At 37.8% G+C, this 19,124-nt stretch overlaps 1 protein-coding gene and 1 long non-coding RNA gene across 2 annotated transcripts in view; both read left to right on the top strand.

Annotated features, from left to right (window-relative positions):
- Positions 1 to 19,124, top strand: part of FRMD5 (FERM domain containing 5) — a 285,688-nt gene that overhangs the window by 139,757 nt on the left and 126,807 nt on the right.
- LOC118502032 lies at positions 5,176 to 18,259 on the top strand. Its single transcript, XR_004904710.1, has 3 exons — positions 5,176 to 5,578; positions 6,152 to 6,153; positions 18,244 to 18,259. It is a non-coding gene; the product is annotated as an uncharacterized LOC118502032 (long non-coding RNA).

Here is a 19,124-nt window from a genome sequence, read left to right as displayed (position 1 = left end):
TTAATAGTTGCTTTTGTCATAAACTTCTTTTCAAGACTACTTTCTAAACCCAGATCAGGTCCTGAAAGACTCCAGTGTTTGTCTTGGAGTCCAAATAATTGCTCTTATATGTGATCCTTCTGCAGTGCTACTGTAACCTATAGGGTGCCAAAGGCACCAAGTCTGGGCCAAACAAAACAAAATGCTCCCCGCACCCCCAGCCTTTATGCAAGCTACCCCAGCCCTGCTTCTTCCGGTCACAAGACTTTGTGAGAGAAGTACAGGCTGAATTTCAGACCCCACATCCATGTGCCTATGGACCGTTCTCTATAATTTTAGGAAACACCATTTTGGAATCAGATTCTTGGATATCTGCAATCTTTGTGATTCTGAGATTACCTTTATGAAAACCAACATGTCACAATTGTATCCTAAAGAGTTCACATCTGATTAAAATATGGAACTATTTTTAAAAACTAGATAGAATCTAGTTTTAAAAAAAATATATCCAGTTTCTATAGAAAGAAGCTAATTCTCTTTTCTGGAGGACAGCCCCTTTGAAAATAGCATTGAGTGAATGGCCACAATGTAGTAATGAATAATTCTTTGTATTAGATGTTTTTCTTACTCAAGAGTCAGTTTCTATAAGGAAGATGTTACTTTATCTTTAATTAGTTAATGTATATTTCAAGAGTGTGTTGGTAAAATCAGGCAGGTTTTTCCAAAAGTTATATACTGTTTGGGATTTTTATGGTTGTGATGAGTTATTCCCAGTGGCATTAGAGAGCAGACAATTGAAAGACAAGTAATGTGGGGGTGAGGGTATGCGGGCTGTTCCTGCACCTTTGTTCTTTGTTCCCCAGTGCCTCATCTTCCACATGTAGGTTAACAATTCGGAAAATTAGACAATATTAAAGTAATACTGTTTTTCATATCATTAATAGCGGTTAGTCCTTTAATATAGTTAGCAGAGATTTAGTGTTTTTCAAGTAGTGAGTAATGGTATACACAGTATATCCTAAGTGGCTGAGCCTGAGAAGGTAAACAATTGTACATATCCTATAGGATTGTTTTTTATTAAATGCCCAATTTTAATAGTAATAACTAACAGAGTTGGTGCTTTCAGTTTACCATTTGCTTTCCCACATGTGATGACATTTAATCTTGACTACAATTCTGTGAAATAGGAATTATTATGAATCTTATTTTGTGGGTAACTTGTCTTGCCCAGTGCCCCTTTCCATTCTGTACACTTTCCTAGACTATTTTATTTGTGCTCATGGCTTCAGTTATCGCCTGTAAAACTGCTAACTATATCACATTTCTGTCACGAACCCTGAGGTCCAGATTTTTAAATCCGGCAGTCTTTTTGGCTTTTCCAATTAGATGTCTCAGAAATGCCTCAAACTTAACAAAACTGAACTCATGGCCTTCCCTGTCAAACCTGGTCTCCTTTCAGTGCTTGCTTAGTGAATAACATTGCCGTCCATCATCCATCTAAATTGTCCAAAACCAGAGAGCTAGGTCTTGCCCTTAACCTGTCTTTCCCCTTGCCCCATGCACAAAATGTCAGTCCTTTCAGTTTTGCTTCATACATAGTCCTCAGCTTTGCCTCCTTCTCTCCAATCTCTACTACCAGCACTCCAGTCAAGCTCCCCAGCATCCTCTCTGTGTTTTGCTGTAGTGTTCTCCTAACCACTCACCTGCTACTGTGGCTTCTTGCCCATCCATGACACATTCTCCACACAACAACCAGAATGATCATTGCACAACAGGAATCTCTAGATATTCCTATCTACCCCACCCTGCATAAACCTCTAATGAGTCTTATTTCAGGAACTTTCCATTTGTCTTAAAATATGGACCAATCTTTACCACTGCTGGCAGGAACTCGTGGTCTAGTCTCTGCTTCCCTTCTATCCTCATCTTTTGCCAGGTTCCCCTAGCTCTCTGAACACATTCCCTCCTGCTACAGACCCTTATACATGCTTCCCCTTTGTTTAGAATTGTCTTCCTGCTGCCTCTAACCTACATACTTCCTATTCTACCTGATTTTAGCTTCGGTAGGGAAACTTTCCCTGAATCCTAATCCACAACAGACCTAGTCTCCCTGTTTGTACTCTGTCATTATCATTTATCTTCCTTATATACTTAGCACAGTTGCATGGTTGTAGTTATTGATGTGATACTTTAAAATTTATATTCAGCATTGTCATCAAACCATAAACTCCATGATGTCAGGAACTGTGTCTGGCTTTGTGTACTGTTACGTCCTGATCTAGGGTCATGCATGCCCAGCACATAGAAAGTCACAATATGTATTGGTGAATGAGTGAACAGATGAATTCAATATTATCTGAGGCCCTTTCTGGATCTAACATTCTGTGATTCTGTAAGGGACAGTGAAGTGTACCATTAATTAGATGAGTACTCAATGAGGTGTATGTTCACTGTGTGTAAGAAATGATGACAGTGTCTTTTGTCAAGACCAAAAGTGATCATGAGAGTGAGCTTCCCGAAGATTATTTGGAAGGCTTGGGCCACTCTAATATCTTTCCTAGGCTCTATCTTAGGGTTGCTTGCAGAACATTTTGATTCAAGAATTGGAGAAAATGTGTAAAAAGAAGTGGCTGTAGAAGCAGTGGCACTCAGGTAGCATCGAGTATACTTACCTCATAGCTTTTGGATCCTTATACCTTTCTCCAATAAAATGAACTAAAGATCCTTGGAAAATGGCTGATTCTGGGGCTGGGACAGGAAATATACAATATGATCTTGAAGTATCTGGTATGCCAGGAAGTAAACAAGTGCTCAAAGAAACACAATGGTGGGACATGTTAAAGGGCACAGGAGCCAACTGAATGAGCTCCCAATGGTCAAAGCTGGAAAAATTTGAGTAATAAAATAAGGTACTATTGTATTATAACCCAACCATAAATACACGTGAATCCTTACTGATATAAATAAATGATTGAATAAATTAATAAATGGGAAAAATAGAAAAATCTTTAGCAAATAGATGGGAAGGAACAGACAAATCTTACATGCAGAATTCCAAAATAATTTATGTAGCTACTTTGCCCTCAAGGAGGTAGAACATAAGCCCCTCTTTCTCTGTGCATAGTGACATCCTTCCAGAGGGCACAGCTTGGACAGGTGGCGAGGGAGTGACTTTACAGTGGAGAAATCTGACAAGCATTGTCTTCACCAGATGATGAAGATTAATGTCTATAGTGACAACTAATGTTCATAATATGCACCCTTGATGTCATGTAGTGAGAACGGCACAGTATTTCTGTGGTCTTCCTCTCAAAACCCATGACCCCCATGTAATCATGAGGAAGACCTCAGACAAATTGCAACTGAGAGACATTCTGTAAAACACCTGACCAGCATTCCTCAAGAATGTCAGAATCATTTTTTAAGAAAAAGGAAAATCTGAAAAAGAGTCACAGCAGAAAGAGCCTAAGGAGACATGATTACAAAATGTAAAGTAGTATCTTGGATGGGATCCTGGAACAGAAAACAGATATTAGGTTAAAACTAAGGAAATCTGAATACAGTATGGATTTTAGTTAAAAATAATATATAAATGTTGGTTCATTAATTGTAACAAATGTGTCATACTAATGTAAGGTGTTAATAATAGGAGAAAGATTTCTGTATCTACCACTATTCTAAAAAATTTTTTAATTATTTAAATGTTTAAAAAGGTTGCTAAGAATGTAAATTAATTAGGAGATAAAGGATGGGGAAGCATTAAAGATGACTCTGGAATTTCATGTTGAATGAGAAATAGTCAATTTAATATCTATTTGTTTGCTTTATGGGTGTTTTGCTCATTTGGGGTAGATCTGAGGAAAGTTTTTCCAAATTCAAGGAAAAAAGAAAAATACCTTTAGTCATCAGATAGCCCTCAAATATAACTTCCCCATATTTTTTTGTTTCTAGTGTTTTTAGTTTCTTTCACTTAAGCCAAAATATTCCAAAAATGTAACCACCCCTTCTTGGCATACTGCTGAAGATGAGAAGAAACCATTTATATAAAAACTAGAATAGCTGGTATTCCAGACTAAGGTGATAAGCTTCTGCATTAATGAGTCATGTATGTAATTTTTGTGAAAGATGTGATATATATTAATCTTCTACTGGTGTTTCTAAATTTGATTTTTTAAAAAACTTCATTGACTCAACTAGATTTTATTATGTGTTTAGGTACAGGGTGATGTGGTGGTCAGGAGGGTGACTTGTATACAGATCCTACCCACAGAGGTTGATAGTTTAGTGCTGGACAAAATGTGTTTATAAGCAACTATGCCAGAAAGTAGAGGGTTATAACTTTCCAGTAGAGGTTATGATAAAGTTCTATCCAAGGTAAGTAGTGTAAGAGATTACTCCAAATTGGAGGACCCTGAGAAGGCTTCATGAAGGAAGTAGTAGTTGACTTGATCTTAAATAACTGCAGATTCTTAAGTCAGGGGTTATGCATTATTAATTTGCATGCCTATAGCCCATACTAGATATTAAGTACCACTTGTTGAATAACTGAAGGATTTGAAAATGCAGAGATGGGAGGAAGGAAAGACATTTTAGTCCTACCTATTGCTTCTTACGATGTGGTGTAAAACTAATGCCTATGTCTACCTTTTTTTGTCTAGTTGATTCTTTAGTTGATAAGTTGGTTAATTTGATTTTGTCATTTGCCATTTCTTCATCTCAGCAAATATGTTATTTTTAAATATGTTATTTACAAGGGTTTTCACAATGACTTTCCAATGGCTAGAATATGGAATGGAGGAGCAAAACTGGTCACTGATTCATTAGGAATTATGTATTTTTTTAGGAGCTCACTGTCTAGCTTGAGATTTATTCAGGCTATTTGTACTATTGTTTGCCTTTTTCTTTGGGCAACTTTAAGGCACATGGAAATATCTACCAGATGGTGGTACACGTTCAGGGAGAAGAAATAAAACTTGGTCAAACAAGTCACCTACTTCTTAGCAATTCTGGTCAGAGGTCTGGCGGGGATGTTTAAAACTATATCTAAAATAAATATTGCATATCACCTATGTATTTCAGTTCCATGGGTTCTCTCCTGTATTTCTATGGATTATTAAAAAGTAGCTGATGGCACATCTCAGGTATTTTTTAAGGGTTTTTCTGTCAGTTGCACTATTGTAATTTTTTTAGTGATCCAACTTTTTAATCTACAGGCAATAACAATAATTATTTCTTTCTTCCCACTAAGAACCACAAAGTGCCTTAGCAGTGGATTTCTATATTAGTAAAAACTAGTATAGTTATGATACCAAAACCAAAGTGACAAAATCAAAGTAGATGCTTTAGATTTCATTTAAGTAAAAAAAAATATTTTGTGCTGCAAATGATACCATTCAAAAAGTGAAAAGACAACCCATATAATGGGAGAAAATATTTGCAAATATTTGCATATAACCGATAGGGATTTGTATCCACAATATGTAAAGAACTCTTATAACTCAATAGTTGAAAAGCAATATAAATGGGCAAAGAATTTAATAGAGAATTCTCCAAATAAGATATGCAAGTGGCCAAAAAGCACATGAAAATATGGCCAAGTGTTAGTTGCTAGGGAAAGTAAAATCAAATCAATACCACAATGGGATATCACTTCACACCCACCAGGGTGGCTACAATTTTAAAAAACAAATAATGGAAGATGTGGAGATGTGAAAAACCTCAAACCTTCATATACTGCTGGTGAAAATATAAGATGGTGCAGTCACTTTGGAAAATAGTCTGACAGTTCCTCAAAATGTTAAATATACCTCTGTATATAGTTACCAAATGACCCAGCAATACCACTCCTGGGTATGTACTCAAGAAAAATGAAACCATACATCCGCACAAAAAGCTGTACACAAATGTTTATGACAACATTATTTATAATAGTCTAAAGGTGGAAACAACCTGAATGTCTACAACTGAGAAACAGATAAATAAAATGTGGTATATCCATATAATGGAATGTTATATAGCAATAAAAATAAATTATTAATACCTATTACAACATGGATGAAACTTGAAAACACGCTAAGTGAAAGAAGCCAGACCCAAAAGGCCACATATTCTATGACTGTTTATATGAAATGTCCACCGTAGGCAAATCCATAGAAGATAGAAAATAGATTAGTGGTTGCCAGGGATTGGGAGGAGTGGAGGTAGCAGTTGGGAGGGATGAGAATTAGCTATTAATGGATACAGGGTTTCTTTTCAGGGAGACAAAAAAGTTCTAAAAGTAGAGCATAGTGATGGTTACACAACCCTGTGAATATACTAAAGACATCTAAGTCGTACACTTAAATTTTGATAGTATTTAAAGTATATTTCAAAAAATTTGTTGTCCTCACAGTAAAGATGGTGCTTGCATGCTAGAGACCTACAGCAAAATCTGAATAAATATCTTCTTAAGATTGGTTCTGGCTGATACTGGTGTGGAAAAGTTACAAGGAAATCTCTTCTTGGACTGTATAGATGGTCTAGTTCTTGGTATTTTAGAATTAAGGGAAATTGAACTTGGCTAACCTTAACACAAGTTCCAACTGTATTAAATTTATACGTGTTATTTCCAAGAATTTGCAAACACTAACAATGTATAAGGTTAGGAACTGCTTAGAAAAATTGTAGTGACCATTGCTATTCTTAGAAAAGTAATTATGCCAACATTGTACTTCAGTTCCAGAGCCAACAGAATCTATGTTAGCATAAGCTAGCAAACACCAGGAAACCTGCAAGGAAGGAAAATTGGAAAATTGAATTAATATTAACCTCTTGAGCCAGTACTTTTTTGTGTGGCTCATTGTACTTTTCTGTGTACTTTGAATTGGCTTTGGTAATTAGGTGTTGAATTAACCTTAAAGAAATAGATGGAAAATGTATACTCTATGAAAATGCACTTGGAGCAATAAAGCTTATAATGCATTTTCCATCATTTGTCTTCAAAAATTACTTTTGCTGCATATGTGATTTGTATACTTTCCTTCTTACTGTGATGTACTAGTACATTTATAGCTATTTATTATTTTTTCCCTTTTTATTTTCTTTGACTTCTCTTCTACTTAGTTCAGAGTTACATTAAATATACCAGAATCCTTTTCTTTTAGAGAACATTTAGGAAGGGAGGAATAAAATACCTCTCTCTTTTCTTCAATGAAAGGAGAACCCTGTTCATTTATTCAGGAATTATTCTTGAGTGCCTAGTCTGTGCAAAGCATTATGCTAGTTGTCAAATGTTTCTAAAATAATCAAAGTGAGCTCTGAAATATGGTTTAATGTTAACATCACAATGCTACGAATAGTGACAGCAACAAAGAGACTGTACTCTAGTAGGTAAAGAAACTAGAATAATTCCATTGAATTCTCTGTGACAGAGTGAGAGATGGCAACAGACCCTGTTCAAGCCCTGATCACGAGCTGAAGAATGACTTTATTTCCCAGTTATGAGACAGTAGTGTTTTGACCTGATGTTAAAGCTAGCTGTTCTCATATTCGGGATATCACAGTGTCGTATTCACTTATTAAAAACAGTGGGTGACAAATACTACATTTCTCCTTTCTACTCTTGTCCTTCTCTGCCCTTTTCTTGTACTCCGAATGCTCTTTCTAACCATTCCGATCTCCGTTTTGTTTCTCCTCCTTTCATATTACTGTCTGTTAAAGAAGTTTTTATTACTAGTTTTATTGTCACTGATATTTCTTAGCAAACCATCCAGTCTTTCATGTTGACCCTAAAGGATATATATACATTTATATATAAATATGTACATAAGCATAGTTAACTTTTTATTCTACTTTCCAATTCCTTTTTTGCCTATTTAAATTGTTTTAACTATGGTTGATATGGTTTGAACAGCCTTTTGGTATGAATTATTTGAGTGTAGTCAAAATACAAGATACACCAGAGGGGGGAGTGAACCTGTCATAACCTGTTAGCCATTTCTCTGATATTAGAAAAGACAACATGACAGGAAGATGAGTCCTTGCCATAAATGCCACGTCTAAAAATCTAAGGTTAAATCAAAAAGTGTCTAGGAAAAAAGATGGAATTTGCTAAATTATTCAGTAATGCCACTTATAATCTTTCCTGAGAACAAATGACGTCTTGGACACATCTGACTAAGTAACCCAGGGGAGACTGAACTCTCCCTAACAGAGTTTTGTTAAGACTATAAACAAGTTGGTTAAGACTACACTTTAAACTGGATTGGGTATTATGCTATGTTTTCCCACTAATCACTGTGTGTAGATTTAGAAGAAAAGTCAGATTAATTTTAACCAAAATAAAGAAAGTTAATTTTTCTTTCCAAATCTGAGTTGTGTGAGTTAAATAAAGTATGTGTCACAATTGTATTTAGGAGGCAGTCAGAGAAAGTGTAGTCATCCAAGGATTCTGAGACAGAACATTGAGAGAGGTGGACTATGAACATAGGACATGTGCCATTGAGAAGCAAAGGGAGCAAGTGTTTACAATAACACTGAAACCTGCAGTCATTGATGTTAAATGATACCTAACAAGGAAAATAATTGACATGTGCCTATTGGATTGATCAGTAGGGAGGTCATTAATGGCCTTTGACAATTAATGTTATTGACATAGGTGGGGAGGGGTTCATTAGAATAGAAGTTTGTGTGAATGGAAGTCAGGAAGAAGATAAGGCTGCTGACCAGCTTCTTCCGACATTGTGCTAGGAGCCCATACATAAAGCAAACAAAAATGTGTAAGGCTTAGAAAGAAACAAAAGTAATGTCATTACTTACAGATGATATGATTTATATTTTCTACTAGAAAAAAATCCAAGAGAATCTACAAACTACTGGGTACGAGAAAAATCACAGTTTGATTTGTTCTACATGCTTCATATGTATTGTTTAATTTTCTTAATAACTATGATGAAGCAGGATGATCATCCCCATTTTATTGATGAGGAAACTGTGGTACAAAGAGGTGTAACTAGCACAGTCACACAACCACACGGGTACAAGGATTTGAGGCCAGGCAGTCAAAGACAGGAAAATGTTGAGCAGGTGTATGAGTGATAGAGAAGGGTGGGACTGATTAATAGAACTTCGTTCTGGAGGAGACAGAACAATGAGTTTAGCCTCTTCCTCTCACACTAATTCAAGGGTTGTCACATCTGAGACAAACCACAGAGTTTGGAGTAAGGCATTTCAGATGTTCTAATCCTGTTGACAAGTGCTCTCTGACTACTTGTTATAGGCAATGCTGTATTAGGAGCTATTCCTCTAATTTTTGTGACATGTGATGCAATTTCTCTGGCCAGAGGCTTCTCTTAGGTCAGCATACATTTCTCACCGAGTTCATCCAAGCGGTGCCTATAGAGAGGGCTTACTGTGGGCAAGGTCTGTCAGGAACAAGGAGATGACATTTTTGAGTCATTCCATTTAGTTGGCTTTAGGGCAGGATAAAAGCCTCTATGCTGATGAATAAAAAGCACCTGACATCACCTTCTTGTGATGCCTCAGAATAGCACAGGTTTTACGATACATAAACAGAAAATAGAGATTTTTAAAAGTAGGATAAACACTGTTCAATTGGCAGTTGATTCAAAGAAAAATAGAGTCAGACATGAACCTCTAACAAGGGAATCCACACAATTGCACACCACTGACAGTGTCGATCCCAAATTCTGTTTCTACTGTAGTACACTAACAACACTAGTAGGCAGATGATAATCAACAGACATTCTTGAGACAAGAAAATCAAATATTCTTTAGGAGGTAAAACACATTTTGACACCTTCCAGTGAGTGCCAGAAGAATTTGGCAAAAGACATGCTAGCAAATGCCAAAGCTGCAATCGGCCAGGATACTGCGTGCTTGGCTCACAGCCAGTCAAGCACGTGCAAAGTCCGACAGGGGTTGCTCCAGACATGAAGTGGTGTGTGCCCTGTTCCAAGGTCAGTTTCATTGCTTAGTGATTGTAGATCCCTTAAGAATCTGTGTAGCCTTTGTCAGCATGACATGGTAAGACAACAAAAAACTTAAAGCACAGATTTATGTAGAGTGTCCTCTGGGTATGGGTACCATATCTCATCTTGACCAGCCCCATGTCAGCTGTAACACCATGGTTGCAGGCTCTTTGGGGATTGGACTAGAGTTTGAACCTGTTGCACGTGCTGGGAGGGATTCAGCAAATCTAGACATAGGATGAGGCTTTCAGCAAATAGGGAAATGGATAAGAGAAGGATTCTAACAAGAATTAATAGTATTTTGGTAAGCCAACAGAAAGCCTTAAAAACCAACAGAGTAGAGACAAGTAGTCTGAGACAAGACTCAGAGTAGAGACAAGTTGGTAGTCTCTACCAACAAGTAGAGAAGGGAATGAGGTAAAAATTCAGTTGTCTCACCCGGGTACAGGGAAAATGGACTCCTAGTTACAAGCAACAAGTTGCTAGGTTAGAGCTAAGCAGCCTTGTACAGAACTCATCAGTACTGGCCCAGGGCTTCTTAAATCCCCTGTTCCCTTTGCTTCCAAATACTGTCCCAAAGGCTGGAGGAAGAGTAAATCTAAGTAACTAAAGTTACTGAGGACTCGATAGAGATTGGGGTAGGGGTGGAGGACAGGGAACCAGGTAAGCCTTACTCCTCCTTGCTCAAATCAGTGCTAAGTAAGGGGGAAATATTTGCCTGAGACAGATAGGCACCTACACCCATTAACTCCCATAGGAGTATGAAAGGGAACTTTGCTTTCTTTCTATAATCCCTTATTGCAAAACTAACTGCTGCAGAAAGAGGTGCTAATGCTAGTGGCAAATGCGAGGAATTTAACTCAGTTTACCAGTCTTTAGAAGTCTGTGAACTTGAGTATAGGCCAAGTGGGCCTTCAGGGAAAATATATGGACATTGTTTGCTCAGGGTAACAAAGCATATAAGTAACTAGTCAAATAATTCTAAGTAGAAGGCCTGAAAAAATAAGTTACCTTGCCGAAAAAGCAGGGTTGAATGAACAGTAGTCATGCCTGCATGATCAATGCAAGGTTCTCCTGTGGTAAATTATATCACTGTACTTTTCCAGTGAACTAAGTTCAGTTAGACATCTGCCTGAAGAGTATATTTTTCATTGACTTTTGATGATCAAAATCAGGATCTTTTTCATGCCCAGACTATTGCCAAGGAAACAAGAATAACCATTTCAAGTCTGCAGTCTGGCTAAATTGCAGAGACCCATGTGACCAGGCAAACTCCTGCTGTCTTTCTGACCACTGATATTAGATATGCTCTATCTGTGGCCTACTTTTTCTCCTGTAGAAGTGCTGCATAAGGAAATTTATACTCTAGATTGACTATGTAAGAATGAATCATAATCATCATTTATTGAGCACTTAGTAGATGTCAGACACAGTGCTAAGCCCTAAATATGAATGATCTTTTTTAATTCCTACAAATCCTTTCAAATCCTTAGGGAAGAATTATTTGCTCCTATGCTATAGAGGAAGCTAGGCTTAGAGAGGTTAAATAACTTCGTCAAAGTCGCCCAGCTAACATCAGAGCCAGAATTTGAACTCAGAAGGTTGACTACAATGCCTGTGATTTATTCATCATTATATTCTGTTGCCTTTTGTCTTTCCGCTTTTGAAATTAACTCAGAACTACAATAATTTTTTTAAATACTAGAATTGTTTACATGTATAGTTTTCTGAGAGGAAAATCTTACAAAGCAAATGGAAGTATGGGGCAATGAAAGCCCCAACTGAATATACACAATGCAAATTATAATACTACATGAAAATATCAAGGATAGAGCTCACTCATGTCATATTAAACAAGAGGCTTGTATAAGAAGTGTCATTTGTGATATTTATTGAGATTCCTCTTAAAAGAACATTTGTCTTATGTTATTAGTTTTAAAAACTTTAATGATCTATTTTCTGGGTGGCTGGAATGGTAAAAAGTTTCCAAGAGACCTGGCCAGTATGACCCACTTCTGGCCATATAATTTGTAGAATAAGGGCAGAGTAGTCACTTGAGAAAAACGAAAGAAGACATCTTTAGTTTCTCTAATGTCTTGGTAACATTCATGTAATCTTAAAGTTGAAGCAGGTGAAGGTATAAAGTGATAGGGGGATACCTTAGAAATAGCCACCAAACACTTTAGTACACGAAGTTAAAAGAAAGAGCATTAACATTATCGATTTCGTTTTTGTATTTATGAATCTACAAAGAGAAATGATGGACTAGCTATCCAGTTTTCTTTTCTTTTTTTTTTTAAATATTAATGTGTGGTTGCCTCCCATGTGACCCCCACTGGGGACCTGGCCCACAACCCAGACATGTGCCCTGACTGGGAACTGAACAGGCAACCTTCTGGTTTGCAGCTCATGCTCAATCCACTGAGCTACACCAGCCAGGGCACACAGTTTTCTTTTTTCTCCTGTGAAAGGGAACTCTGGACAGAACTTTATATTTTTGCTCATTTTAAGGAATTCAAAGACAACCTTCATCAACACAGCCCAGTATCACTGCTCTTCTCAGCCAAGACAGGTAGCTGAGTGTGTGGCCCCTGTCCAGCGGGCAGGCAGGAGCCCGGAGTGCTCCTCATGAGGGCTGTTGAGCATGTGGGTGTTTAATCACTGCCAGGACTTCTGATTCGGACGCTCAGTCAAACTAATAGCCTCCTGCATGCTTCTGGGCTTTTCTTCACTTTTTTTTACTGGCCTCTTTTGGAAAACTTGTCATAAGAATGCTTTGTAAGAACCTTTAAAGTAACCTGCTGAAGTAAGAACCTTTTGCCATTTTAACAGAAAATAGATTTCTCCTTATTTAGTTCCAGGCCATTCTTCTTTCTCCTGCTTGTCTCAGGCTTTACACCCTTTGTTAGGGATCCCTCATCCAGCACTTACTTCCCTCCTCCTCCCTCCCATGCAACCTCAGGTGTCAGTGTGACAGAAGACTGCAGAAGCTCCCTTGGACTCTCCAGGAGTCAAACCAAACCAAGATAACCTTTTGTCACCTACCTCCTTCACCTTCCCTTTTTGTGGGGGAATGGAGTGAGATTCATTGTGTCACTTGAGATTTGCTAACTGGGAGAGTTGCCTGTGATTACAGCATTTAACTAGGAAGATTTGGAAAGTGAAACATGCTTGCTTTTTCTCAGCATCAGGTTTTGTTCTCACAAAGCTTGAGAGTGAAGCTTCTTATAGGGAGCTAGACATTTTACTAAGCCATTCTGTGTTTGCTTCATTCATCCAGGATTTTGGAGTCATTAACACATTAAGCATTCCCACACAGTAGTGCCAAATTATACAATTAATTATAGCAGTAACACTGGGTGTTTTCAGTTGTATTTTCTACTGTTGCCCAAGGAGAAGTAAATATAAAAATGCACAAATAGTAGAGACAGAATGAGGTGGCTTTGTGATTCTGCTCCCTTCATACCCTGTGTCTGGTTGTAGTAGTTTGTTAAGCAAATTATCTTACAGTACCAGTTTCCCCTGTGCCCCTCCCCTGGCCCCCCAGTTCAACAAAAATTAATTTTATTTAATTTTTTAAAATTCAGTGTTATAATGATCACAGGTGTTCATTCTCATTGGTTTGTCTAAAATTATGCCAGGAATTCTCTTTGGGAAGTACATACTTAAATATCAGTTTCCAACATTTTTGTTTGTTTCCCAGGTTTAAGTCTCCCTGAGAGATCAGGCCAGTAAAGCAGAGCATTTCATGACTCATTCATCCATTTATTCATTCATTATGAGAAACAGTGGAGGCTATAGTATGAAAAAAATTAGCAAGACATCATCTTAAAGAGTTTATAATCTCAAGGAGCCTTTTGATTACTAGGGCAGACAAATTGCCTAAATAATCTGATTTAAAGCTTACACTGATGCAATAATTCAGTCCCTTAAGATTGTGTTGTAAATGATGGGCTTGTCTCTGGGTCTCGGGGAAATGTCCTTCATCCACCTGAGTGCTGATTGCTGTGCTGGAATTTATGGCTGAGATTTGTGGCTATAGGCTGCTCGATCAGAACCCAGTAGCACTGTGATAGAGCTCACTTTGGCTTCTACTGATTGCCCATCCCAGAGTCTCTGCTGCATCTACCATCTGCTTCACTCCTATGAAGTCTCTCAGTGTCCATGCCTTATGGAAGCTGTAGGAGCTCCCAAAACCTAAAACCTCAGCCTCTTCTCCACCAGCCCTGCTGCCACACTGAGCCACTGTGTCTGTGCCCCATGAGGTGGTGGTGGCCACCTGAGAATTGATCTTGTCCTAGAGTCCCAAACAGACTTAAAGAGAATGTAAGCACTCAGCATTTGGTTTCATCCTCACTTATTTACTGTGCTGATTTCTCTGCAGGCTGAGGAAATCAGGGCTGCTTTGCTGCCCATCCCCCACATCTCCCAGAGTCTGAAGAACTAGACTCTCTTACACTATATCCTCTTCCTTCCATAGACCTACTGTGGCTGAACAGGTAAATGGAATATCTTCTCTACACCCCTTTTGTGTAGGCTTGTTGGTAGATAGAGCAAAGGGGGCAGTAAAGGACTGTGGGAAATTCTCTCCTAAGACTTCTTGGCATACAAGGGTGTGGTCATAGATGATATTGTTGTATGCAATTGTTCCTTCTGCCTCCTATGAGGGCAGTACACATTCTTGACACATTCTTGCTGCATTGATGCGGGGGTTTAGACATGTGGCTTTCTTTGGCCAATGGCATGTAAGTAGATGTGATTCAGACCACGTCTGGGCAGAATCTTTGAGAGTCAATGCAGGTTTCCACCAGTCCCTGTGCTTTATTCCTTCCACCATGAGAGTGGCATGGCCAAACTAGTGGCCTCTTTTTCAGCCTGGGTGTGAGAGTAAGACGTGGAATAGCAGCCAAACTGACACTAACCTGCAGCCAAACTGTAATGTGAGTAGGAAGTAAAATTTTGTTGCTAAAAACCACTGAGATTTGGGGTTATTTATTACTGCTGCTAAGCTGACTAATATACTCCATAATGTTTTGCATATCAAAAGCCAAATGTCACTTTGTTCTTTCTATTTATATTCCTTCTCTAATAAATCTAATCTTTCCCCAAGCAGATGGATGCCTTGAGGTAGATTGGGTGAAGGTTATGCATTCAGAAAGGCAAAAGAATAAGCAAATTCATTTCAAAATATTGTCATATTACATACAAGGAAGAACTTCATATGGAAAATAAATTAAACTGTGGATTTTTGTTTTGTGTGTGGTGTTTTGCTTTTGGTTTTGGTTTTGCTGTGAAAGAAGAAAGTAATCATCATTTTGTAAATAAATGGAGGTTCATGCTATATACACAGGGTGTCCAGGTGAACATTAGAAAGTGGTTATTAAAACAACCATTACAAAAACTTAACCATTTTGAGCTTATGCTATTGTTATAGAGACACAATATAGAGAAGGAGGCACTAACCTCATTCAGTGACCAATAAATTCTGGGTTGTGAACCAGATTCATCATCTGCAGTTTGTGACCAAGCAGAGGGTCCCTTCTGTCTTATTTGTGTGGATATATGTGGTTTAGCTCAGATTCTAACAAATGCCAGGATTCTTCCTGCTGCTTTTCATTCTGTTGTATTTTAGGAATTTGCAAGCATGTAAGATTTATTTAGTGGTGAATATACCTGCTGTTTACTTACTTATGCCAGAGGCAAACAAAAGAACTGTTAGTCCTATATGATGATTTTAGCTACATCTGTGCCCACATGGTAATCAACATAGAAATTTTGGAAAAAGTAGAAAAATGTAGTAGCTTTTTCCTTTAGAAGTGCTTGGGATTCTGCTGGGTTTGAGTGATGGGAATTTCCCTGCTGCTATGGTTCATTTCTGGTTTTGCATACAGAACTGCCCACCATTTTCTGTTTGAGAAAAAACATTTCACTATACTCAAACCTGGGATTTTCTAAGAACAAAAGTGACTGTCCTAACTTCAGACACTTGGTCGTAATAGACAAAGTTTACAGCTAGAGCTATGGTAGATTTGTAAGTCAGATGTCTCATGAGTAAATAAATTATAAACTGTTAAGAAAACAGTAATCTAAGGCCTAATTGTTTATAAAATAATTAATCATGTGCTATAAATTTAGAAGGAAAAAAGGTAGAACATGAAAGATACAGCAATAGATATTCTAGTTTATACTAGTACAGCCAAATGCTATTTTAAATTATATGAAGATAAAAAGTATATAATTAAGTGGAGCATATTTTGTTCAAGACCAAACATATTGAATGGGATTTGTTTCATTAAAAATAAGTTAGGCTGCCAGTGGTTGCCTGGGCCTATATAAAGCAAAGGCAATGAGAAAAAGCAGTATTTTTTCTGGATGGTTTCAGAATGGTTTCTGTTTGTTTTTTTTTTTTTATCTTAGTTTTCTAGTTTTCCAAATTTTTTCTCTTTTATGCCCCCTCCACCCCGCAACCCTCCAGCATTCTCTCCCCCATAGTTCATGTCCATGGGTTGTACTTGTAAGTTCTTTGAGTTCTCTGTTTCCTATACCGTTTTTGACCTCTCCCTGTCTATCTAATGCCTACCAATTATGCTTCTTATTCCCTGTATCTTTTCTCCTCTATTCCTCCCCTCCCCCTCACCACTGAAAACCCACCATGTGATGTCCATTTCTCTGATTCTGTTCCTCTTCTAGTTGTTTGCTTGTTTGTTATTGTTCTTTTTATTTCTTTTTACTTTAGGTTCATTTGTTGATAGTTTTGAGTTTGTTGTCATTTCCTGTTCATATTTTTTATCTTCTTTTTCTTAGATAAGTCCCTTTAACATTTCACAAAATAAGGGCTTGGTAATGATGAACTCCTTTAACTTGACCTTATCTGGGAAGCACTTTACCTGCCCTTCTGTTCTAAATGAAAGCTTTGCTGGATAGATTAATCTTGGATGTAGGTCCTTGCCTTTCATGACTTTGAATACTTATTTCCAGCCTCTCCTTGTCTGCAAAGTTTCTTTGAGAAATTAGCTGACGGTCTTATGGGAACTCCTTTGTAGGTAATTGTCTCCTTTTCTCTTGCTGCTTTTAAGATTCTCTCCTGCTCTTTAATCCTGGCTAATGTAATTATGATGTGCCTTGGTGTGTTCCTCCTTGGGTCCAACTTCTTTGGGACTCTCTGAGCTTCCTGGACTTCCTGGAAGTCTGTTTCCTTTGCCAGATTGGGGAAGTTCTCCTTCACTATTTGTTCAAACAAGAGTTCCATTTCTTGCTCTTCCTCTTCTCCTTCTGGCACCCCTATGATTTGGATGTTGGAACGTTTAAAGATGTCCTGGAGGTTCCTAAGCCTCTCCTCATTTTTTTGAATTCCTGTTTCTTCATTCTGTTCTGAATGAATGTTTCTTTCTCCCTTCTGGTCCAAACCGTTGATTTGAGTCCTGGTTTCCTTTCCATCACTATTGGTTCCCTGTGTATTTTCCTTTATTTCACTTAGTGTAGTCTTCATTTTTTCCTCTAATTTGTGAGCATATTCAGCCAATTCTATAAGCATCCTGATTACCAATGTTTTGAACTGTGCATCTGATAGGTTGGCTATCTCTTCATCCCTTAGTTGTATTTTTTCTGTAGCTTTGATCTGTTCTTTCATTTGGGCCATTTTTTTTTGTCTTGGTGCGCCAGAATGGCTTCTGTTTAAGAAAGAAAATCATAAATGGCTGATCCCCAGAAAGCCAGTAAGTGAGTAGCCACCAACCCTGGCTCTCAAAAGTAGCAGGCCCCTTGCCTGTCATTCATGTAGCATCTGCATATTTGCTTTCTCTACACCAGGTACATGTGCTATCTCCAGTTTCCCCAGATACACCTTTGTGTGTACTCCATGCCTCTGTTTTGCTGGCCAGAAAGTTCTTCTTCATTTCTGTCTTCCCCAAGGCCCATTCAAATACCATTTCCTCTGTGAAGCTTCCCTCACTCACCCCTGGCTCCCAGCTGGATGTTATCAGTCTCAGTTCTGCATTCTGATAGCACTGAATTATTATTTTTCTCATGGAGAATTTTTGTGATATTTTGCCCCATATTATAGTTATTCGTATGTGTTGTGTATCTCTCCTAATAATGATGGTGGTGATCACAGCTACAATATGTGGAGACCTGTGTGTTTGCCAGCCCCTGGGCTAAACACTTTATACCTTATGATAACTCTGTGAGTTAAATATTAACTTCTACAAATGAGGAAATTGAGGCTAAAAGAGCACAAGCAAGGTCAGCTGAATTGTGGAACTAAATATCATAAAGTTGGGATTTAAAACCAAATCAGCCCTGGCTGGTGTAGCTCAGTGGATTGTGTGCGGGCTGGGAACCAAAGTGTCCCAGGTTCGATTCTCAGCCAGAGTACATTCCTGGGTTGCAGGCCAGAACCCCCAGCAACCGCACATTGATGTTTCTCTCTCTCTCTCTCTCTCTCTCTCTCTCTCCCTCCCTTCCCTCTCTAAATTAAATAAATAAATAAAATCTTTTTTTAAAAAAAGAAGTTTCTTCCAGAATCACTTTAAAAAAATAAAAAATAAATAAAACCAAATCTGTTCAGCTCCAGAACCAATGTTTTTAATTGCCCCTCTGTTACTCAGTTATGAACTTCTTCAGGTTCTGATCTGAGGGTCATGGAGGAAGCTCACATTTACTCAATATCTAATCTGTGCTTGACTAGGAGCTTTCAGGTATGTTATTTATCATGTGAGGTAGTATCATTTCCATTTTATAGATGATTATAGTTCACTATAGACAAAGTTAAAAAAAGACAGGAAATAGATTTTGAGGAGATATTTGTAGTACATGTAACTGGCAATGGATTGAGAGCCAGAATATAATCAATAGGGAAAAGACCAATTTCCTAACTTAAAAAAGTTAGCAAAAGACATGAACAGGAAGTTCACTGAAGGGGAGAAAACCTGTGAGACACAAAAATACATGAAATGATATTCAACTTCTTTAATAATTAGGGAAATAAGTTAAAACAATGAGGTACCAATGCATATCCACAGTGTTGGCAAAAATTAAAATGCCTGGCATCTAGTGTTGATAAATGAGAATGTTCCCACAGTGTTGGGTACTAAAGCAAATGGGAGTGTAGTTTGGGATGGGAAGATTATCTTAACCCGTGTCTAGCAATTTCACTTCTAGATATGTGTCTAGATAATT

This window comes from Phyllostomus discolor, chromosome 1 (genome assembly GCF_004126475.2).
Source record: "Phyllostomus discolor isolate MPI-MPIP mPhyDis1 chromosome 1, mPhyDis1.pri.v3, whole genome shotgun sequence".
In the NCBI taxonomy this organism is placed as follows: Eukaryota; Metazoa; Chordata; class Mammalia; order Chiroptera; family Phyllostomidae; genus Phyllostomus; species Phyllostomus discolor.
The sequence above is the reverse complement of the archived record's forward strand: the minus strand, read 5'-3'. Positions and strand labels throughout refer to the sequence as shown.